This window comes from Microcaecilia unicolor, chromosome 12 (assembly GCF_901765095.1).
Source record: "Microcaecilia unicolor chromosome 12, aMicUni1.1, whole genome shotgun sequence".
Taxonomy (NCBI): domain Eukaryota; kingdom Metazoa; phylum Chordata; class Amphibia; order Gymnophiona; family Siphonopidae; genus Microcaecilia; species Microcaecilia unicolor.
The window spans coordinates 44,638,416-44,662,437 of NC_044042.1; the positions used below are offsets into that span (position 1 = coordinate 44,638,416).

General features: G+C 42.3%; 1 protein-coding gene across 2 annotated transcripts in view; it reads right to left on the bottom strand.

The window, feature by feature from the left end:
* LOC115482307 (NXPE family member 1-like) overlaps positions 1 to 24,022 on the bottom strand; it is a 198,564-nt gene that overhangs the window by 112,942 nt on the left and 61,600 nt on the right. The window contains exons 4-6 of one of the 2 annotated variants that reach the window (XR_003944064.1): positions 18,115 to 18,333; positions 13,939 to 14,529; positions 13,623 to 13,907 (exon numbers count right to left, since the gene is read on the bottom strand). The exons of the other annotated variant lie outside the window; for it this stretch is intronic. The gene's annotated coding sequence lies outside the window, so the exon portion shown is untranslated. Of the gene's footprint in view, positions 1 to 13,622; positions 13,908 to 13,938; positions 14,530 to 18,114; positions 18,334 to 24,022 lie in introns of those variants that run through there. 2 annotated transcript variants of the gene reach the window in all.

The following is a 24,022-nucleotide window of genomic DNA, read 5'->3' on the forward strand; positions in this document are numbered from 1 at the left end:
CCCATATAATGGAATAGATAGGCTCACCCTGCCACCTATTTTATCTAACCTTCTTGGTAGAACTGCAGAGGGAAGCAGGAAGGAAGGCTGTGCCTCCCATGGCCGTTAGTTTGAGAACAGGAGATGGTACGAGGCTATATAGCTCATTATGGGACCCTTTTACCAAGCTGTGGCAAAAGGGGGCCTGTGCTGGTATCGGCGTGTGTTTTTGATGTGCACCGAGCAGTGGCTTAGCCAGATCTGATATTTTTTTGAAGGCCAGACTTAACATGGGGGAGGGGCACTAGGCATTTAGGTGTGAGCAGTGCTTGGTGTACTTCTAAATAATGCCTTAGAGTGCTCTTGATGGTGGATTTTGAAGTAAACAGTCTTGCCAACAGCTGTCCTGCAGCAACATAAACCCCACACGCACTTATGGAAACTTTGGAAACAATGACATTTTTAAATATAGTCACATTATCCCATAACTTAAACTTTACCATTATAGTGGACTTGAATCTGGTCATCATCTCAACACACATCACAGTATTCTGCAAAATAAATACTATAATGGTACATATCCTTCAACTTAATTTATATCAAATATAAACACCTTATTAAGCTAATTTAATAAAACAGGTAAATACCTTTGACGTAGCAGTTTAAATATGTAACCTAAGAAATTTAATATAAAAAATACTGACTTCTAATGCTGCAATCTGATCTATCAAGCTATTAATTTAAACATATAAACACCTTATTAAGCTAATTTAATGAGGGGCCTTTTACTTAGCCGCATAGGCGCCTATGCATGTCCAATGCGTGTCAATTTTGAGTTACTGCTCAGCTACCGTGTGGCCCTTGCAGTAATTTCATTTTTGATGCATGTCAGATACGTGCGCTGAAAAATATATATTTTTTTTCGCACACACGCGGTAATTGGCATTTTATGTGCATAGACCATTACCGCCCAGTTACCGCGTGAGACCTAACCGCTAGGTCAATGACTGGCGGTAAGGTCTCAGACTCAAAATGGACACGTAGCAATTTTCATTTTGCCGCACGTCCATTTTCAGCAAAAATTTTAAAAAAGGCATTTTTTATAGGTGCACTGAAAAATGATTCTACGCACACCCAAAACACGAGTCTACACTATCGCAGGCCATTTTTGCAACGCATCTTAGTAAAAGGGCCCCTAAAACAGGTAAATATCTTTGAAGTAGCAGTTTAAATATGTAGCCTAAGAAATTTAATATAAAAAATACTGATTTCTAACACTGCATTCTGGACTATCAAGCTATTAATTTAAGCATATTTTTTTGCATCCACAGAAACCCCCATAGCTCCTCTTCTAAGAATAGATGCAAAGCAGTAAAAGGGCATTTCCCCAGGAACTCACCATACAAAAAAAGTTGATTTTGATGTAATGTCAGTAAAGCAAGACAAGGAGACACACTCCACACAACACTGAAACTTAGACAAATAGACAGTGAATTTGGCGGGAGTATCGTTTGGCAACATTCACGCTAGATACTTTTCTATTGAGCAAGTTTATGCTTAGAACTCTGCATGGCACTGCAGACAGATTGTACTGTTAGTGTGTGGATTTTGTGCCTTTTTGGCAGTGTGAGTAATACTTTGTACCTACATTGATCAGATATTAATTGACTCCTGACGCAGGCCTTTGGCTGAAACATGGTCTGAGTTGAGTCATTTTGTATGTTTCAATAAAGAATCTTCTGCCATCCATTGTCCACTTTGCTGTTTTTTATTTTGTCTGAGTAATCTCAGTAAAAACATAGACCCTTTCCAGTCCCAAACATATTGTGAAGTACCTAAAACACAAAGCCTACAAAAATCACTCAGGACCCATAGAGTTAATCTACGTTATCATAACACCATCAACGTACAGAGGGGCCCTTTTATTAAGCCCGGTAGGCGCCTTTGCATGCCGAATGCGAGCCAGTTCTGAACTACCATCTGGTTACCGTGTGGCCAGGGTGGTAATTTAATTTTTTATGTGCGCCCACTTCGCGCACTGGAAAATTTCTGGTGCGTGGTGCTAGCTGAGCAGTAATTAGCATTGTATGTGCACTGACGATTACCACCAGTTTAACGTGTGAGACCTTACTGCTAAGTCAATGGGTGGCGGTAAGTTCTCAGGCCCAAAATGGACACGTACCAATTTTCATTTTGCTGCACGTCCATTTTCGGCCAAAAAAAAGAGGCCTTTTTTGCAGGTGCACTGAAAAATTAACCTGTGTGCATCCAACACACGTGTCTACACCAGCGCAGGCCACTTTTTGGAGCACCTTAGTAAAAGGACCCCAGAAGTAACATAACAAGGACCCTACCTTGGGGTTTTTTTGTTGCCAGAATACATGCTAGACTAGGTAGAACTATTCCCAAGAAACGCAAGCCCAGAAACCAGAAGCCACCTACTTCTTCACCTACTCAATTGCAGAAACATAACTTACAAATCTATCTACATGGCTGGATTTAACTACCTGGGTTTCAAATGTTGGAACTCAATATGAAAGATCACAATAAGCATCACAAATTATATTTAATTTAGAAAAGAACTGAAAACATACCTCTTTAAAAAATTCTACAATAAATAATTTAGCTATCGATGTCCATTACTAATCATAAACTATCCTTATAAGAACCAACCAAAATGAAAACTGTAATTGCAAACCATCACTATGTCTCAACCAAACTGTAAAATGTAAACCAATACTGTTATCCAGAATGTAATTTGTAAGCTGCTTTGAACCAGAATTTGTTTTTGGATAACAATAGGATACAAGAATAAATAAATAATTAAATAGGAAAATGCAACACAATAAATATTGCAGTCAGACCTAGAACATCAATATGCCTATTGGGAAATTGAACACACTGAATTACAGATGCTTAAATAGAAACTCCATGAAAACAGACTACCTGGCATAGGAGCCGATTCTGTGAGTGGTGTGGATGCTTGAGCACCCCCAATATTGAGAAAATTCCTTGTATGTATCCAAGAAGGGGTTATTTCCACTGGGCTTAGCACACCCAATAATTTTGAAATGTTGGCTCCTATGCTACCTGGTCTTGGTCACTGAACAAAAATAGACCCTGGCTAGTTACATAATAAGTGAGCACAAAGTTAAAATATAAATACATAGACAAAAATTAAATTTTAACCCTAAGAAGCCACACTCTGCAAGCAGTGCAACACTAGAAAAAGAGAAATAAAAACAGCATTCTGCAAAATATAAAGAAAGCAGTGTGAATTTATTGTAAATTTGACATTTTCCGCTCACTGAATTAAGAATAAAGTTAAAATTCTTTCTACCTTTGTTGTCTGGTTGTTTTGTTTTTTTCCAATTACATTTACCTCAGTCTCCGGTTTCTGCTTTCCTCTATCTTTCCTTAACTTTCATTACAAGGTCTCCAGTCCATCTGCCACTTTTTCCTTCCCTCTCTGTCTCTTCTCTGGGTTTATATTTGCCCATCTAAATTTTATCCTCATTCTCCCTTTCTCTCACCTCTAGTCATTAGTCTCCGCTGTTTCATGACTCATTTATTTAGTGGCTTTTCCCATTTCTTTCTCCAGCACTCCCACTGGCCCCTCTATCTTTGTCCTTTCCCAGTCTCCTACTCCTCCCCATCTTTCACCCATACCCTAGCTCCCCATTTCAATCCTCTCTACTTACCTCTCAGCCTTCACCTACCCTTTATTGCCTTACCAGCCTATCCCTGTCTCTTTTTTCTTCTCTTGCCTCCAGACCATTCTTCTGTTACCCTGTACCCTATCTCCTACAGCATCTCTTTCATCATCTTTTTAGCCACATTATGCCATCCCATGATATAACTGAATTCTATTATTCTATCTCGCTGTATTTTCAAATGTAAGCCACAATGAACCCAACCTTGCTTAGGATAATGTGGGATATAAATGTTTAAAAAAAATCCTTTATCCTCCACCTTTAAGACGCTGTCTATCCAGCTGGATGGTGATGGCCCAAGGAAAGCAAGTTTAGACCAGTGAAGACTAACTTAAAATAGCCTGTTTGTTAGCCGGGTCTAGTATTACCATATTGAAAATGTGACCATACTATGTCTCTGTGGTTATGTTCTACTAATAAGTTAAATTATTAACTGACTTTCTTGAAAGGATTATATAAGCTTTGGATGCATGACTAGGAACAAAAACATACACTTTGTGATAAAGTCACCTCTAGGATAGTTGGGTTAAGGCAGTTTCAGTCTGAAATACAAATCCCAGAAGGCATTGCAGGCAAGGAGCCAGAGGGGGAGATGAAAAACCCAGACTGGACTCCTAGCTGCAATCAGGGAAGACATGGGTGTAAGCTGGCAGGTTGTGTAGAGTGGCTGCCAGTAGGCGGAAAGAGAGTTAGGAAACCCTGTGTGCAGCAGGGGCATAGCCACGGGTGGGCCTGGACGGGCCCAGCACCACCCACTTTCCCTCCAGGCCCACCCCAACATCGTCGTACCAAGGCGGGGCGATCCGCCCCGCCGGCGTCGCAGCTCCGTCGAGGAACAGACCACCCGGAACCCAACCTTAAAAGAAGAATCGGAGGTGAAGCACCTCGCGTTAGCTGCTCTCTCTACCCTGCTCTGCGCTGCTGCAGCTGTAAAGCGATTTGCTCATCGGCCCTTCCTTCACCATGTCCCGCCCTCTGATGTAACTTCCTATTTCCGCGAGGGGGGGACACGGTGAAGGAAGGGCCGACGAGCAAATCGCTTACAGCTGCAGGCAGAGCAGGGCAGACAGAGCAGCAGATGCGAGGCGCTTAAGATGGAGCATTAGCAGCAGTGGGAGGTCAGAGGGAGGGGAAGGGAAAGAGGTCAGATGCTGGAAGGAAAGGGGAAGATGGCAGAGGGGACAGGAGCTGGATGGGAGGGTCAGAGTGAGAAAGGGAAGGGACACGTGCTGGTTGGAAGGAGGAAGAGAGGGGCTGGATGGGATCCTGAAAGAAAGAGTCAGAAAGAAGGGGAGGAGGAAGATTTGGAAGAGACAGTTACTGAATGGAGAGTGGGAAGGGACAGGTGCTGGTTGGAAGGGAGAGAGCTACTGGACATGGGAGGGAGAGGAAGAAGGGACTGGAGGGAAGGGAGAAAGCTGCTGGGACATGGGAGGGAGAGGAAGAAGGGACTGGCTGGAAGGGAGAGAGCTACTGGACATGGGAGGGAGAGGAGGAAGGGGCTGGAGAGCTGCTGGACAAGGGAAGAAGAGGAAGAAGGGACTAGAGGGGAGAGAGCTGCTGGACATGGGAGAATAGGGAGAGAAAGAGGGGAGATGGATGAAAGGATGCAGAGAAAAAGCGGAGAAACTAGAAGGATGTGGAGAGAGGGAGGAGACTGAACAGAAAAGGGTAGAGAGATAGACACCTGATAGAAGGAGAGGGGAGATAGAGACACTAGATGGAAGGATCAGGAGAGAGGGTAGATGAGTGGAAGGATAAGGAGAGAAAGACACTGGATGGAAGGGTAGGGAGAAAAAGAAGACGCTGGATGCAAAAGAAAGAGGGTAGACACTGGAAGGATGGGGAGAGAAAGAGGGGAGCTGCTGAATGGAAAGAGGGAGAGGACAGAGTAGGGAAAGACTGGAGAATAAGAGGAAGGGGCATGTGGTGATCAAGGGTGAGGAAAAGATGAAAAGCCATAGGTGACAAATGGACAGGAAACCCTGGCAAGAGAAAGACGAAGGAAAGCAGAATCTAGAGACTGGGAGCAACACAATGAGAAAAAGTAAATGGCCATACAACAAAGGTAAAGAAAATAATTTTATTTTTAATTTAGGCTAAAGTAATATGGTACCTGTGTTAATAAAGTTTCAGAGACCAATACTTCCTTCCTTAGGTCAGGAGAGGATACCATAACAGCATTATACTGACCTGAGGCAGGAGGTTTTGGCCTCTGAAAGCTCATTGAAAAGGGTGTTAGGCTATTAAATAAATTATTTTCTGAAACCTGATGCACTGAAAAGCAGCACTTTACCCCTGTGTTACAAATGCATCTGATTAGTGTGACTACATTTTGCTGGGGAAGGGGGGTAGAGAGAAAATTTTGTGCCCACCCACTTTAGGTTCAGGCCCATCCAAAACTGGCAGTCTGGCTATGCCACTGGTGTGCAGGAGCTCATCATTGGTCTCATTAGTCTAATGCTTAACTCAACTGGTTTGGATGTGAGGAAGCTAATGGAAGGAGAATGATTGGTGGTGGTAGCTGAAGCCAGGGATTGATTAGGCAGATGGGAAGGAGTCCCAGCAGTGGAGTTCAGTTCAGTTCAGGAGAGTGAAGCAGAAGGAGAGAAGGAGTTACAGGCTGAAAATACTTGGGCAGGGAGGTCCCTAAAGTACTGAAGCAGGCTGAGATTCCTTGGGTGAGAGGAAGTCCCAGAAGTGGAGGAGTGGCCTAGTGGTTAGGGTGGTGGACTTTGGTCCTGGGGAACTGAGGAACTGAGTTCGATTCTCAGCACAGGCAGCTCCTTGTGACTCTAGGCAAGTCACTTAACCCTCCATTGCCTGCCGCATTGAGCCTGCCATGAGTGGGAAAGTGTGGGGTACAAATGTAACAAAAATAAATAAATAAAAAATTGAATTCACTGTGAAGCTGATGCAGGGGAAAACCCTTGGGTAGAAGGAGTCCCTAAAATATTGAACTCTCCTGAAGGTAAAGAGGATAGAAGGGAGAAACTGCTGCTTGGTGACAACTGTGATGATGAACTGAAAGAACTGTTTGTCTTGGGAACTGAATTACTGTTTATTGTGCCCTGGATAAAGCCCAGACTGAAGCCTGTAAGCCTGTATTGAATCCTGGTATGCGCTATGCTGCTGTTGGAACTGTGTACTAGAAACCTGCATGGAATAAAAGTCCTTAAGATTGAAGTTACTGGTGGACATCTATTTCTTCATTGTACCGGGAGCCTGTGGCTGGAGGAGATTGTTCTATCCTTGGCTGCACAAGAGAGGTACCTGGTTACAACTTATTTATTCAATATCACAATTCCTCATGTAAAGTTACAAAACAGCCTTTTATGGTGGATAGTGTTCACAATGAGCTCCTTTTATTACCAACCAGACAGAGAAGAGTTTTCAGTTTTGGCACAGTATAAGTTATCACAAGAACAAAATATAAGAAAACCAATATGGGCTGCATTAGGGGCTTATATAGCCCATTTATGTATAAACAAAAGAAATCTGCATGAAACAAAATATTTATTTTGACAAATAAAACCACTTGCCCCTGAAACATGTTCAAAACAGAATAATCCATTTGTGTATAGGTAAACCTCTACAAAACAGATGAAGATCTGATTCCATGTGTGCCCCAATGAAAGGAGAGTTTAATTCTACTTCCATTTAATTTCAATATATTCCATCAACTTTATAACACCAGGCTTCCCATGGTAGATTACAACAACAACAACAACAACAACAACAACAACAACAACAGTTAAGACAAACCCATCAGGAAACAGGATATCCTCACTGAAATTTGGCCATCTGTATTGTATACAGTGTATTTATTTATTTATTTAATTTTATAGTGTAGAAAAATTAGCACAAAATACAGAGTTTAAAATTGCTGTTTCTACCAGCTATAATAATTTTTTTAAATGTATTAGTGATATTCAATTGTTATTTCATGAAATTTATATCTAGACTATATGGGAAGCTTTCAAATAAATTAAAAAGCTGTCCAATAATTTAAAAAAAACCCCAAAACTTTTGACCTCTACTTTTTAAGGCACTACCTATCCAATTGAAACAGCTTTAGAGTTGGTACAGAAGATGGGCAATAAAGAACGACAACGTGGATGCAGCAGCTCTTAGGTTTGCTTGCTTTGGTTTGAGGAGATGACAGCTGTGCGGGGCAGTGAAAACAGAGATTTACCAAATTGGCTTCCTTACCATGGAGTAGATAGGCAGTGCAGCAGGCTCATCACAGTTTCAAACCTCCTTGGTCCCAACTCCCAACAGTGTCCTTTGACTGCCGCGTCCTGCCTACGCGGAAACAACAAGTTGAATCAGAGTAGGTGGGACGTGGCAGCAGAAGGACGCCGACGCTGGCATCCTGTTCTAACCACCGCCTGCAGCTACAGGTACGGTAGGACGACGACGATGACAGGCGGGGGCGGAAAGGTTGAGGGAGGGAGCGGATGCGAGAGGGAAGAGAGATACCGAAGGGACAAAAACTTAAAATGCATGGGGCAGTGGGAAGGGCAGCAGGGGAGAATTGGAATATGGACGGTGCAAGTGTTTTTTTTTTGGGGGGGGGCAGGGGACAATGCTCCCTCAACCACTTGGCAGTGACTTGTCCTCCCTCAACAAACAGGCCCAACAACAAGTCTGCTTAAAATAATTCTTACCAGACTGCTTGCTGTGACGGTGTACAGCTCCACGACCAGCTGAGCGCTGCTGAGGTGAACTAGCCCACAAGTGAAGAGCACACAAATCTCTTGTCAGTGCAGCATGAGGAGGCAGGGCTGCCACACACCATGCATGCACCAATATCAGGTGACAGCTGGTTTGTTTAGGCATGCGTGCCTTCAGCCTCCCGCTGTAATTTGTGTGGAAAAAAAAACTTCATCCCTGCTGACAGCTGAACAATCAGCTCGCAAAATTCTTCAAAAATTAACAACCGGCTCTGCAAAGCCGGTGCGAGCCAGGTCCAGCACACCACTTCAGATGGACCAACAATAAAGAACAACAATGTGGATGCAGCAGCTCATAGGTTTGATTGCTTTGTTTTGAGTGTATGGCAATGACGGCTGTGTGGGAGAGTGGAAACAGAGATTAACCAAATTGGCTTCCTTGCTTACAGTGGACTAGATAGGCTCACTTCCACTCCTGTCTATTAAACCTGGTAGCACGTTGAGAAGCTGTGTGGTTCTCCTCTTTGTTGTGACACCGAGACCCTGAAGCAGCTTTGAGAAACGCTGGCCACCATCGGCTCGGCATTAGTCCCGGAGAGAGATCACAGCAACACGGCTTATGAGCACGCATATAAAAGATAAGTGCTTGTGCTCTGTAAATCATCTGTTGTTATTAAAGTTGAATTATAGTTTTGAACAGTTACAGATACAGGAAGTGTTTAGATCAAAAGTTTTTTTGGTAAATGATGAAGGTAGGATCTATGGATCAGTTTTAACTCTTTCAGGTCTACTAAGATTTAGACCCGTGAGCTCTTTGAGGCCTTTTTTCCTGTTTATCAGCATAAATGTTATTTTGGATGTCATTTTGGAGCAGCTGTTACTTGAGATATTGATTAAATTACATATTATAACATATTACAACAGTTCTGCAAGTTCAATTTTCAATTCTATCAGTACTCTGGGATGTATGCCATCTGGTCCAGGTGATTTGCTACTCTTCGATTTATCAAATTGCCCTATTACATCTTCCAGGTTTACAGAGATTTGTTTCAGTTTCTCTGACTCATAAGTATTGAATACCATTTCTGGCTCTGGTATCTCTCCTACATCTTCCTCATTGAAGACTGAAGCAAAGAATTCATTTAGTCTCTCCACTATGGTCTTGTCTTGCTTGAGTGCCCCTTTTACCTAGGGCTGAAGTTCGATTAAAATTTCTAAATGTGATTAATCGCATGACCAAAACATTTTGATTGCAATTAATCACATGATTAAAGTTTGTTTGTTTATTTATCTATTTATTTATTTCCCGCTGCAGCAGCTTGTGACTCTGGGCAAATCACTTAAGTCTCCATTGCCCCAGGTGTAAAATAAGTACTTGTATATAATATGTAAACCACTTTGATTGTAACCGCAGAAAGTTGGTATATCAAATCCAATCCCCCTTCCCTTCCATAAATGACTTATAAACTCACTCCCTCTCACTCCCCAGATCCAACATATCTCCCTTTCTCTTCCTTCCCTCCCTTTCCTCTTCCTCAAGTCCATTATCTCTTTCTCTCTCCCATTGTGTAGCACCTCACCATCCCTCCACTCCACCCTCATGAGTAGCAACACAAACTTGGTGGTGAGCAACACAAAGTTCTTTTCAAGGCTTCTGGAGCTTACTCCCTTGGCAATAACTTCTACTAATGACCCCTCCAGTTTTGCTTGTAGATCTGCAGCTCACTCCACTCCCCCCACTTAGGATTCGGCATTTGTCTTCTCTCAATTCCCCTCTCTCCTCCCCCCCCCAGTCTTCCTTCAAGGTGGTCTTCTGTTGGTCACTGGCAGTGGCTGCCTGTGGCTAGGTCCAAAGCTTTCCCTCTAACCCATCCCGCCCATGAAAACTCAGGAAATTATATCAGAGAAAGCAGAATGGGCCAGAGGCAAAGCTTTGGAGCAGGCAGCATATGTGTACCAATGCCACTGTTGGGGACCAAAAGAAGACCATTTTAATGTAGGCTGACATGCGGGGGAGGGTTGATATTGAATCCTGGTTAGAAGGAAATATGCTGGATCATGCTGAGGACAGTGGTCAGGAGTGAAAGAGAGCAGCAGAGACATTTGGAGGAGACAGGAGATGCTGCAGTGTGATTAAATTCCTGAATCACGATTAGTTTCCTTAATCTTGATTAATTTTTTTAATTGTGCTTTATGATTGATGCATTAATCACACAGTTAACTGAGATTAACTTGCAACTTTACTTTTACCCCTTGGTCATCTAGCAGTCCAACTGATTCTTTTGCTGGCTTCTTGTTTCTAAGATAATAAAAAAATTTTGTTTTTGCCTCCAATGCAATCTTCTTTTCAAAGTCTCTTTTTGTCTTCCTTATCAGTGCTTTGCATTTCACTTGCCATTCCTTATGTTGTTTCCTATTATTTTCAGTCAGATCCTTCTTCCATTTTCTGAAGGATTTTGTTTTATCTCTAATATCTTCTTTCACCTCACTTTTTAACCATGCTGACTCCTTTTTTAACACATGGAACATGTGTGATCTGGGCTTCCAGGATGGTAATTTTCAACAGCATCCACGCCTGATATAAATTTTTAACTTTTGCAGATGCTCCTTTAAGTTCTTATTTTTTAAACCATTCTTCTCATTTTATCATAGTCTCTTTTTTGAAAGTTAAATGCTAACATATTGGATTTCCTGTGTGTACTTCAGAGCTTATATCAAATCTGATCATGTTATGATCCCTGTTATCAAGGGGGCCCCAGCAACATTACCTCCTGCACCAGATCATGAGCTCCACTAAGGACTATGTCTAGAATTGTTCCCCCTCTTGTTGATCCTGAACTAGCTGCTCCACAAAGCAGTCGTTGATGTCATCAAGGAATTTTACCTCCCTGGCATGCACTGATGTTACATTTACCCATTTAATATCAGGGTAATTGAAATCACCCCAGTTTGTTAGCCTCCCTAATTTCTGATAACATTTCTACGTCTGTCTGTTCATCCTGGCCAGGTGGAAGGTAGTAGACTCCTATCACTATCCTTTTCCCCTTTACACATGGAATTTCTATCCATAGGGATTCCAACTTACATACCTTCAGTCAACCACACTGTCACTGCCGAATACGTGCTGCACCCACATGCACACATGAAAGTCCAGTTCAAATCCAGCTGCTGCTCCTTGTGATCTTGGCAAGTCATTTAAACCAAAAGGTGTCACAAAACTCTCAAATCTGAGCAGTGCATACAATAGCAAAGATACCGGTTACATACAGTATAAAAGGTGCATTTATTGCACAAATTTATATTCATCCAAGAAATAGTGAAGGGACGTTAGGTAACCAATCCATTCCAAACAGGACTCCAGAGGTTAATGAAGAAAGAAGTGCTTATTGCCAAAAAAATGTTCAACGGTACCGTGTTTCGGCAGTAATATGCCTGCTTCGGAGTCAAAATCTCTGTATAAACCTAAAGCATTGTTCTCCCATGAGAGATAAAGGTGGCACACAGTCGCCTATGGCAGAGCTGGTGGGGGGAGGCGGGCCTGGTTCTGGACAGACTTCTACGGTCTGTGCCCTGAAAATGGCAGAAACAAATCAAGGTCAGGTAAACACATAAAGTAGCACATACGAGTTTAAATTGTTGGGCTGACTAGATGGACCATGCAGGTCTTTTTCTGCCGTCATCTACTATATTACTATATTAAGATTCTGCAACCGGGATATGAAATGCCAAAACATCCACTCAAAAAGCACTTTGTGCCACCTTTATCTCTCTTGGGAGAACAACGTTTTTGGTTTACACAGAGACTTTGACTCCTGAAGAAGGCATATTACTGCTGAAGCACGGGACCGTGTTGAGTCCATTGAACCTTTTTGAGGCAATAAACATTTCTTAACCTCTGGAATCCTGTTTGAATTGGTTACCTAACGTTGCTTCCCTACTTCTTGGATTAGTATTGTTTCGTAGGGAATCCTTCATTCATTCGTCAGGTGTTTTGTACAAACTTATATTCAACATTTTATATGAAGAACTATGAGGAAGATAAATCAGTGAAAACCAGTAACAGTTTGAACAGCTTGAAGACAGGTTAAAACATTGAGAGTGTTCAGAAATTTGAAAATGAAATTTAAGATGGCTTAGCTATCTAGTATTAGATCCAGTTTATATCCAATTAACTTATATTTCTTTTCTTTACATCAGCAACTATATTTGTACTACCCAACTTTCCTTGTAGGAAACCTTAACAGTATCAATTTCAATCTTTCTTTTATGATAAGTCTTTTTTATATCTATCCCCTATTTTATCAAGCCATGTTAGTAGCTCCCATGCGGCAATGCCGACATAGCCCATTCAGAATGAATCGGCATTACCACACCAGCAGCCGCTTGCACAGCTTGATATGCCAAGGCCTATAAGAGAAGTAATATTATTTTGTTTTAAACTTGTTCTCTTTCTTTTGGGCCCTTATAAGAACCAATCAGGTAAGTATTACTGTCATTCAGCTTTGTGTGTGTGTGCTGAACTCAACTTTGCTTTTTTTTTTCTCTCTCTCTAAGAAGAAAAATGTCCATGTGTATGCCATGGTTTCCAACTTATCTTTGTCTTCCAGCTTTCCTGTTTATCTTCTTTTGCTCTTCTTTCTTCAAACATGGTCTTCTTGTACCTGTTCTACCTTTAATATTAAATAAAAGGAAGAAAAAAAACTATCCTCCCTTAGTGTGTGCAATTATTCTGGTGTTCCTGCCTATAGGACTGTTAGAACCGAGGATGTAACTAAAGAAAATCAAGAGATAAGCATAAAACTCTTTCTATCAAATCCTCTCTATCTATTTTACTTTTTCCTGCTCTATCTAATAGAGATAGCATCTGCCAGGGTCTGCACCAATATTCAGACTTCACACGCACTCAAAGGGGCGCTTTTACTTAGGCTCATATGCGCCTATGCGTGCCAGTTCTGAGTTACCGCCCAGTTATCGTGTAGCCCTTGCGGTAATTTCATTTTTGTCGTGCATCCGCGTCCAAAAAATATTTTTTAGTTTCTGGCACACGTCAGCTATACGCACCAAATGGCATTTGGCGTATATAGCTCATCATTACCACTTAGTTACCGCGTGAGACGTTACTGCTAGGTCAATGGCTGTCAGTAAGGTGTCAGACCCAAAATGGATTTGCGGCAATTTTCATTTTGCTGCATGTCCATTTTTGACAAAAATTTTTAAAAAGGCCTTTTTTACAGGTGCGCTGAAAAATGATTCTGTGCGTGCCCAAAACCCGCGCTTACACTGCCGCAGGCCATTTTTCAGTTCACCTTAGTAAAATGATCCCAAAGTATTTTCTTTATATAGGATTGTTCTGTCTTTCCAGTCCTCACAGAACAAGTCCTGGTCCTCTTTTTAGAGTCAACCAGTATAATTTGCTTCTGTTTAGCTGCACATTTTAAGTGCACAAATTAAAGTTACTGTACCAGTGTTACAGGTTTAAAATCTGTTTCTGAGTATTCACTGCAAAATTATAATTCATTCTGGCAGTATTATTTTCCCTTGATATAAAATCAAGTTCTTAGGTTTGTCTTCCCTCAAAACTGTTTTACCAAACTGACCCTTGTACCTCTTGAACGATAACCGAGGTTAACAGATATATGTTAAGAACATGTTAATTTGATTCCTTACAATATCTTCTGAGGGATGGACACTGTTTGCGGCAGATGCAATGGTCATGTCCCAGGCATCAATGATTCCAATATTTAGACCTTGAAATATGTCCTTCAAGGCAAGATATTGAATATAGCCATGAAAATCACTAAAACGCTCCATTTCTGAGTTCATCTCTCTGGTATTTTCTATTCCAAGGATAACCTTTGTGTCTGGGCTTCTAAGAAAGAGGCGCTCTATAGCTCGACGAATATTGAACATTCTTCTAATAAAGATGTGAAGGGGAAAAGGTCGGAAGTGCTGACCTAGTTTCACGACAATGACCATATTTGGGCCTCCTGCCAGTTGATCAATTTGACGAGTGACATATGCATCGTCTTTGACTGAATATAAGTACTGAGTTACAAAGGGATGCCCATGTTTCTTCCAATGTATTTTGATGTTTCTGTCCATGTCCAGAGCCAGCAGTTCCTTATGTTGTCCATTTCCATAGATGTCAAAGAACCTGAGTGCTAAGGGAAACAGAATCAGAAAAGAAAACTGAAAAATATCTTTCAAGATAGAGCTGCACTTTGTGTACATCTGGAGAATTAATTTTGTTGTGATATAAATACAACAGAGACAAGAAATATGTCATTTTCTGCAGTGTAAATTCCATGCAAGCATATCCTGCAATACATGAGGGTCAAAGAAAGAAGAGGTCCCTCTTGCAACAGCCCCAAGATTTTCTGAGGTGAACCTCCTGCTCCAGGGGCCTTTTCCAAAATTGCTACTATAAAGCTCTTCATTTCAACTTATCCTAGTGCTAAATCTTTTTCTGTCCCCTTATACAGAAGACTCTATAGCAGTTCATATGGAACATCTGAAACAGAATTGTGGCAGTACCATTATTATACATGTGTACTTGCCAATCATAAGAATATAAAAAAAAGCTACGTTGAGTCAGACCAGGGTCCATTGAGCCCGTATCCTGTCTTCAACTAGGGCAGGTCTTAGTCTCAAGAACCTGGAATATCCTAAAATCTAGGGGTCCTTTTACTAAGGCGTGCTGAAAAATGGCTTGTGGTAGTTTAGGTGTGGGTTTTGGGTGTGTGTCGATCCATTTTTTAGCACGCCTGTAAAAAAGGCCTTTTTTTGCCAAAAATGGACATGTGGCAAAATCAAAATTGCCGCATTTCCATTTTGGGTCTGAGAACTTAACATCAGCCATTGACCTAGCAGTAAAGAATCCAGGCGGTAATGACCTACGAGCGTCAAATGCCACTTTGTGTGCGTCTATTACACACGACTGAAAATAAAAAATATTTTTCAGTCATGCATATCAGACATGTGCCAAAAATGAAATTACCACAGGAGCCACATGGTAGTCGAGCGGTAACTCCATTTTGGCGTGTTGAAGCTTACACGGCTTATTAAAAGGGCCCCTAGATCTCTTTCCTACAGTTCATTTTCAAGGATGAACAATGGCCCTCCCAAGTCTAGCTGGGTGATAACTTTGTATAGACTTTTCCTCCAGGAACTTGTCCAATGCTCTTTTGAATCTCATTATAATGGTCACCTTGAGCACATCTTCTGGCAACAGGTTCCAGAAGTTAATAATGCATTGCATAAAACTCCTCCTGCACTGGCAATTATAATCCGATCCTCACTTTCTTGCAAACTTTTCTTCATATTATTGTTAATATTTTGTAACAGTATGAGTGTACAGAACTAAACGAGGGACAAGCAAGCATTGTCAACTGGGCAAGAGTGTAAAAGTGAGCTTCAGTCTGCTTGCTACAGAATTTGTAGATAAATGGAAGAAAACCAGAACATTGCAACCTTGTTTTTTCTAACTTCCATGATCACACACTATGGTCCTTATTTTAGAATCTCTATTCATATTTTGGATGTCTGAAACCGCCATTTAGACATCCATATTTCATGGATGTGCAAATACTGATTTTATAAAGTTGGGATATGGATATGTAAAACTGCTGTATGTCCTTATGGCAAGAGGGCATGGCCTGGATGTGTTTGTGGCAGGACTAGGGAAGGGCCAAAATATGAACATCCAACTCTGAGCTCAGAAAAGGAAGGGACTTCTATGTCCAAAAAAAATTGGACATTGGTATTTAGACCTGGTACCTGGCACATACAGGTTACAGAAAGGTGCTCCAGCTGAGCATGTCTCCATTGCAAGGAATAAGGGAAGCCACCGTAGGTATTTTTTTGTCTTGGAGAGCTCACAATTTAAAAAAATAAAAATAAGAAATTCACAAAGAGCTGCAGTTATACACGTCCATATCCCAACTTTATAAAATCAATATTTGCTTCAGTGAGGTAATTAAATTTGCTGACGACATAAACATGGGGAAGCCATTACTTGCCCTGGGATTGGTAGCATCGAATGTTGCTACTCTTTGGGGTTCTGGAATGTTTGGGATTCTGGGATGTTGCTACTCTTTGGGGTTCTGGAATTTTGCTACTATTTGGATTTCTGCCAGGTACTTGTGACCTGGATTGACCACTGTTGGAAGCAGGATACTGGGCTAGATGGACCATTGATCTGACCCAGTATGGTATGGCTTTTCTTATGTTCTTATGTATAAAGGAATGTAGGTGCCTATATTTCTTTATAGAGTAGGCTCCTGCCAGGTGCCCTCTGGATGCCTAATTATAGATGCCCGGTTACAGAATTACCTTCATAATGTCTTTTTGTTTATAGCTAATGACAAATGGAATTATTACATTTCAGTGAGCCAAACTGCAATACTTTACATCTGAATAATAGAAATTGTAGCCTTAGGGGGCACACACAAAAAAAGAAGAGCCAAAAAACCACAGTATACCAAAACAGGAAACAAACATAGTGGAAATGACCAAACGGATGGACCGGGTGATCCAACACTAAAAGTCTTTTATTATAAAACAACACACAAAGGATAAATGAAAAAAACTCACAAAGATCTCTAAAAGTGAATGGTGATTGACTTGACATGGGCTGTGTTTCAGTTAAAGTGCCTTTGTCAGGAGTCCACAAAGAAATGTGAATGTAAACAAAATCGTGAGCAAACCCTTAAACTCAGCTACTCTAGAGACAGGCATTTTCTGAACTCTTAAACTCAGTTCAGAAAACATCTGTCTCTGGAGCAGCTGAACAACAAATGAAATAAACTTATAGTTTATAGTTTTATTTCATTTGCTGCACAGCTGCTCTGGAGACAGACGGTTTCTGAACTACTTAACTGTGCAAGTTTGTTCACAATTTTGTTTTTAATCACAATGATACTAGATGTCAATTGTGTGTTTGCTCAGGATTGTATTTACAATCACAAGGGTACTAGATGGACTCCTGATGAAGGCAGTGTCGAGTCCGTCACCATTCACTTTTAGAGATCTTTGTGGTTTTATTCATTTACTAGTAAAAAAGGCCCATTTCTGAAGGCAAGGAAACGGGCCCTAGGCAGGCAATTTCTCCCCTCCCCCCCACGCTACGGCCCCCTCGACCTCCCCCCCCGGCCTGCCGAAAACCGCCCCCACCCCCCGCCGCCGTTGTGGACTACCTGTGCTGACGGGAGACCCAAACCCCCGACAGCTGAAGTGCTGTTGTGCCCTTCGCGTTGTTCATCTTCTCTGGAAGTTCCTCTGCGTGCGTCTGACGTCAGACGCACACAGAGAAACTTGCAGAGAAGATGAACAACGCGAAGGGCACAACAGCACTTCAGCTGTCGGGGGTTTGGGTCCCCCGTCAGCACAGGTACTCCACAACGGCGGTGGGAGGGCGGTTTTCAGCAGGCCGGGGGGGGGGGGGTCGAGGGGGCCGTAGCGCGGGGGGTGACAGATGATTCTGAGGAAGGGGGAGGAGTAGTTTCCCTACTCCTCCCCTTGCCTTGGAATCAGCTGTCCTGACATCAGTGACGTCAGTGCGTGTCTGCCTAGCAGACCACCACCTCCAGGGAGCCACAGTCCCAAGCACAGAACGTTGGAGGTGAGAATTATTATATAGGATCCTTTGTGTATTGTTTTATAATAAAAGACTTTTAGTGATGGATCCCCCATCAATATGCTTGGTCATTCCCATTGTGTTTGTTTCCATACAGAGGGGGTAAACATACTTTTCAGAGTTTTTGTGAAGTACATCATCCACTGCCGTAAAGTTGAGTCACCCAGGAGGTAAATTATTTTCCCTTTTAGGCATGCGTTAATCTCATTCACTGTTTTGAAAGACGACAATTTGCAGAAGTTAGGGAACCACTCGTTTTGCAAGAAATAACCACTGGGGTATGGAGACTCCATGCCAATCTTGCATTTTTCTTTCAATGGAGCATTACCTCCTAATGAAACAAAATTTACATTGTGAGTGTAAGAGAATTGCTTCTGGTGAGTTTACTAAGTATAAAAATGTCTAATTATATCTTATGCACATCTAGAATCTCTATGTAATAACCATAGTTTAAATAATTTTGGATTTTAAAAAATGAGTAGGCTGGAATGATCTTAAGTGGATACATGCATTTTCAGTCATAGCCCAGATTGAGTTACATTCAGCTGCTATAGGTATTTCCCTGTCCACAGAGGACTCACAATTTAAGGGGGCCTTTTACTAAGGTGCGCCAAAAAATGGTCTGTGCTGGTGTAGACGCATGCATTGGACATGCGCAGGTCCATTTTTTAGCGCGCCTGCAAAAAAGTCCTCTTTTTTTGGATGAAAATGGACGTGCCGCAAAATGAAAATTGTCGCATTTCCATTTTGGGCCTGAGACCTTACCGCCACCTATTGACTTAGCGGTAAGGTCTCATGCGTTAACTGGGCGGTAATCGTCAGCCCGCTTACAATGCCGATTACCGCCCAGTTAGCGCCACGCGGCAGAAAATTAAAAAATTTTTCTGGCACATGTAGCACATGAATTACTAACCGGGCCATACGATAGCCGGGTGGTAGTTCAAAATTGACATGTGTAGGACGCTCGTATGCACCTCTGTGGCTTCGTAAAAGGGCTCCTAAGTTTGAACTAGAGGCAATGAAAGGTTAATGGCTAGCGATTCCTGCACGGCAAATGAGAGGAAGTCCGTTCAATTCCTACGGGCTTCCTCTCATTTGACATGTGGGAATCACTTGTGTGGCTTTGTAAAAGAAACCCTAGGTGACTCACCCAGCAGCTGCCACAGGACTTCAACTAGGCTTCCCTGGTTCTTAGCATTCGGCTCTATTAGGCTACTTCTCCACTCCACATAAACAACCACAAAACCAGTTTTAGGGGCCTTTTTACGAAGAGAAGGTAGGGTTACCACCGGATCTGCGCTCGGCAAGTTGGCCCTACCGTCAGACACGCCCAGGTGCCTGGTGATAGTTTTGGGTATGCCGCACACCATTTCTTTCACTAGAAAATATTTTTTTATTTTCTAGTGCTGGTGGATGGGGAGTGAGTGTGCCCAGCGGTAATACACGCAAATAAAATAGAACTGAATTACAGACTGGGGAAGACAAAGTATGATAGAAAAGTAGGAATAAAGGCCAGCTGGTGGAAGGTCCACAGGGAAAGCAGAAGCCAAAGCCCAGCAAGACAGCTGGGAGCAGTATGAACAGGGCTTTTTTTGAGGGAGGTACTTGGGGGGTACAAGTGGAGGGCAATTGAGTAGTGGCTAGGAGCCAAAAGCAGTGGTGAAAAGGTGGGTTTTCAACATAGATTTGAAAACAGGTAGAGATGGAGCTAGACGTACAGGCTCAGGAAGTCTATTCCAGGCGTAAGGTGCTGCGAGGGAAAAGGAACGAAGTCTGGAGTTAGCAGTGGAGGAGAAGGGGGACGACAAGAGAGATTTGTCCAGTGAGCAGAGTTCACGGGGAGGAATGTAGGGAGAGATGAGAGTGGAGAGGTAATGGGGGGCTGCAGAATGGATGCATTTAAGGTCAGTAAGAGAAGTTTGAACTGTTTTTCTCTTGTTTATTTTGCAAATTAGTCATGGTGTGGTATACATGTTGTTTGTACTAGCAGAACTCATTGTTCCCCAGGCAGATGATATCTTTTTCCAAGAAAGTATTAATAAATTCAAAATTTTATTAAAAACTCTTTTGTTTAAAGAGGCTTTTAATTTGTACACCTGTACTGAGGACGTGGTGCACTAATGCCTCTGGAAAATAGTAATTTCCTTGCAGGCTACATGAGGATTCTGGATGTTTGCTGTGTAAATATGGTTAGGCCTTTCCTATCAATACTATGGAGTTCCTAACAATTTATTTTTAATCTTTATTTTAGTTCATATTTATTTTAGGTTTTTTTTGTATAGGATTATAAACAGCTTTGGTCTCTTAAGTGATATGTTAAGATTTTAATAAACATATACTTGTAATATGGAACAATGCAATGTGTAGACTGTTGTGTTGAAAATTGCATTTACCCAAGGTATTTGCAAGTATTTATCTAATGGCCGTTTTTACCAAATGGCAGTAAACGGGGCCTTGTGGTAGCGTCAGTGCATGAGTTTGCCGTGCGCTAAGGCCCCCTTTTACCACTGCCAGTAAAAGGCTTGTTTTTTTTATTTTAAGGAAGGAAATGGCCACATGGTAAGTTAAACACTTGCCATGCGGCCATTTCCTGGGGGAGCCCTTACCGCCTTCTATTTAGGAGGCAAGAGAGGCTCCAGTGGTAACCTGGCAGTAAGTGGGCAGCATGCGGAGCTGCCCGATTACCGTGAGACACGCCCCCAGTGCTACAAAATTAAAAAATATTTTCTAGCGCCAGAATTGGTCTGCAGTGGGAGTTGAAACTACCACTGGGCTCCCTGAGGAGCCCAGCTGTAGGGCTGAATCACCACATGCCAAGCTGGTGCTACCCCCTACTGCCCTTTTGTAAAAGGGCCCCTAAGTTTATTAGTTAAAATTACCTGAGTATTTTTGGAAGAATAATTGTTTGGGATAGGTTACATATGGGATTGCCCCAAGCTACAGCGCCTTTGGAGATAATTAACAAAGATTATTCATAAATTAACAAACCGCCAGCTCCCACTGGATTATAAAGTGATGCTTTGTGATTGTAAAGTTGGTACTGGTTTAATAGTTGTAAGAACTTAGCCAGCTTTTTACAGTCAACTGCAAGGCAGTTAATAATTTCCAGATGGAAATGCATTGAGCTCTATGACTGGCACATCAGAATAAGGGAAATTCTGAAGATTGAACAACTCTCTGCTCTCTTTTGAGTCCCTATCAGGGGCATTTTCGAAAGAGAAAGGCGCCCATCTTCCGACACAAATCGGGAGATGGGCGTCCTTCTCTCAGGGTCACCCAAATCGGTATAATTGAAAGCTGATTTTGGGCGTCCTCAACTGCTTCCCTGTCGCGGGGACAACCAAAGTTCACGGGGGCATGTCGGCACCGTAGCGAAAGCGGGACTGGGGTGTGATTAAAAGATGGATGTCCTCGGCCGATAATAGAAAAAAGAAGGGCGTCCCTGACGAGCATTTGGTCGACTTTACTTGGTCCATTTGTTTTCATGACCAAGCCTCAAAAAGGTGCCCAAACTGACCAGATGACCACCGGAGGGAATTGGGGATGACCTTCCCTTACTCCCGCAGTGGTCACCAACCCCCTACCACCCTAAAAAATAAATTATTTTTTTTTTGCCAGCCTCAAATGTCAAACCCAGCTCCATCACAGCAGTATGCAGGTCCCTGGAGCAGTTTTAGTGGGTACAGTGCACTTCAGGCAGGCAGACCCATGCCCATCCCCCCCACATGTTACACTTGTGGTGGTAAATGTGAGCCCTTCAAAACCCACCCGAAACCCACTCTACCGACATGTAGGTGCTCCCCTTCACCCCTTAGGGCTATGGTAGTGGTGTACAGTTGTGGGTAGTTGGTTTTTTTTTGGGGGGGGGTTGGGGGCTCAGCACCGAAGGTAAGGGAGCTATGCATCTGTGAGCAATTTGTGAAGTCCACTGCAGTGCCCCCTAGGGTGCCTGGTTGGTGTCCTGGCATGTGAGGGGGACCAGTGCACTATGAATGCTGGCTCCTCCCACAACCAAATGAGTTGGATTTAGTCATTTTTGAGATGGGCGTCCTCGGTTTCCATTATCGCCGAAAACCAGGGATGACCATCTCCAAGGTCAACCATCTCAACATTTAGGTTGACCATCTCTAAGGTTGACCTAAATGTTGAGATTTGGGCGTCCCAGACCGTATTATCGAAACGAAAGATGGACGCCCATCTTGTTTCGATAATACGGGTTTCCCCGCCCCTTCACCATGACATCCTTAGAGATGGGCGTCCCCGTTCGATTATGCCCCTCCACGGGTCCCTATTTTTGGACAATGCTGAACATCACATACTGGTAACATAACTCACACCTTCTTTGTAAGCAACAAATACATTAAGAAGATCAATTTAGAAGGGCTAAGTACCACTTAAACTTGTGAAAAGCTGATTCACATAAGTGGCCATGCATGTGTAAGTGGTGGTTCTAAGAAAGCCAAGGAATTGTCCTAAGGGTTTCTGAGGTCTCTTTCTCCTTTAAACAAAGAAGTCTGTATAATCATGGTGCTTGATTGAAACTGGTGTGCTAATCGTTGCTAGTATAGATTTGCCTGTAATAATCCTGTATGGTTAGTCCATAAAGCAGATGGGAGCTGACGAATGACAGTTGATTACCGTGAGCTAAATAAGTTTGTTCTCCCCTTGGCAGTAGCAGTGCCTGATGTGGTGACTCTAGTGGGGAATGTACAGAGACATAATGACAATTGGTATGCGGTAATAGATTTAGCAAATGCATTTTTACAATTCCATTAACAGAAAATGTGCAAGATCAATTCGCTTTTACCTGCAAAAGTCGACAATATACCTTCCACAGGCTACCTCAAGGGTATTTACATAGTCCTAAGTGTCACAGTGCTGTTGCTAAATATCTAGATTAATTTGATGTGCCTTCTGATGCACAACTTTGACATTACATTAATGACATTTTAACTCAGGGAAGTTCCTTTGTGCAAGTGCAGAAGGTATTGGACTGATTGTTGGCCCATATGAATGCTAGTGGATAGGAAATTAATCCCAATAAAATACAAGGTCCCGCTCAGTCAGTGAAATATTTTGATACTGTGTGGAACAAGGAACAGAAGGAAATTACCGAAAAGGCCAAGCAGAAAATTTTTGATTTTTGATATTCCCACCACAAAGAAAGTGGTCAAACATTTGTTGGGTTGTTTGGAATTTGGAGGCAACACATTCCACATTTATCACAGATTCTGTGCCCCTTGTATAGAATTACATGGAAAAAGTCCCAGTTTTTCTGGAGCAGCACGTTAAGCTATGCAACAGGTTCTTAATTTGTGGCTCCTCAGAAATGAACCAGTTGAATTGCAAGTGAGTGCCTCTAACTCCCATGCAGATTGGAGCATATAGCAGATGCAGCAGGGGAAGCGTGTTCCATTGGGGTTTTGGACAAGATACCTGTCTGATGTGGCAGAGCGATATACCCCTTTTGAACAACAGCTGTTAACTTGTTACTGGGCTCTGGTAGATACTGAGGCTATGACGATTGGGTATAAGGTACAAATACAACCGGAAATTCCCATCATGACCTGGGTATTAAACATTCCAAAGAGCCATCGCATAGGACTTGCTCAAAAGAGTAATATTATTAAGTGGAAATGGTACATTCAAGAATGCACAAAAAGCGGTATAGCCAGTATCAGTAAACTCCACAAGCAGGTACAACAGGCTGACGTCAGAGCTGCTCCCTGAAAAGTATACTGTTATACCTTGGACTCATCTGTGAAGTGAGGAGTCCCTATGCTGATCTTTCTCTAGAGGCACATACGCATGCCTGGTTCACTGACAGATCAGCTAAAATTGTTAAAGGTAATCGATTATGGAGGTCTGTTGCTCTCAATTCCACTACTACTACTACTACTACTACTACTACTACTTAACATTTCTAGAGTGCTACTAGGGTTACGCAGCGCTGTACAATTTAACAAAGAGAGACAGTCCCTGCTCAAAGAGCTTACAATCTAATAAACAAGTGAGCGGTC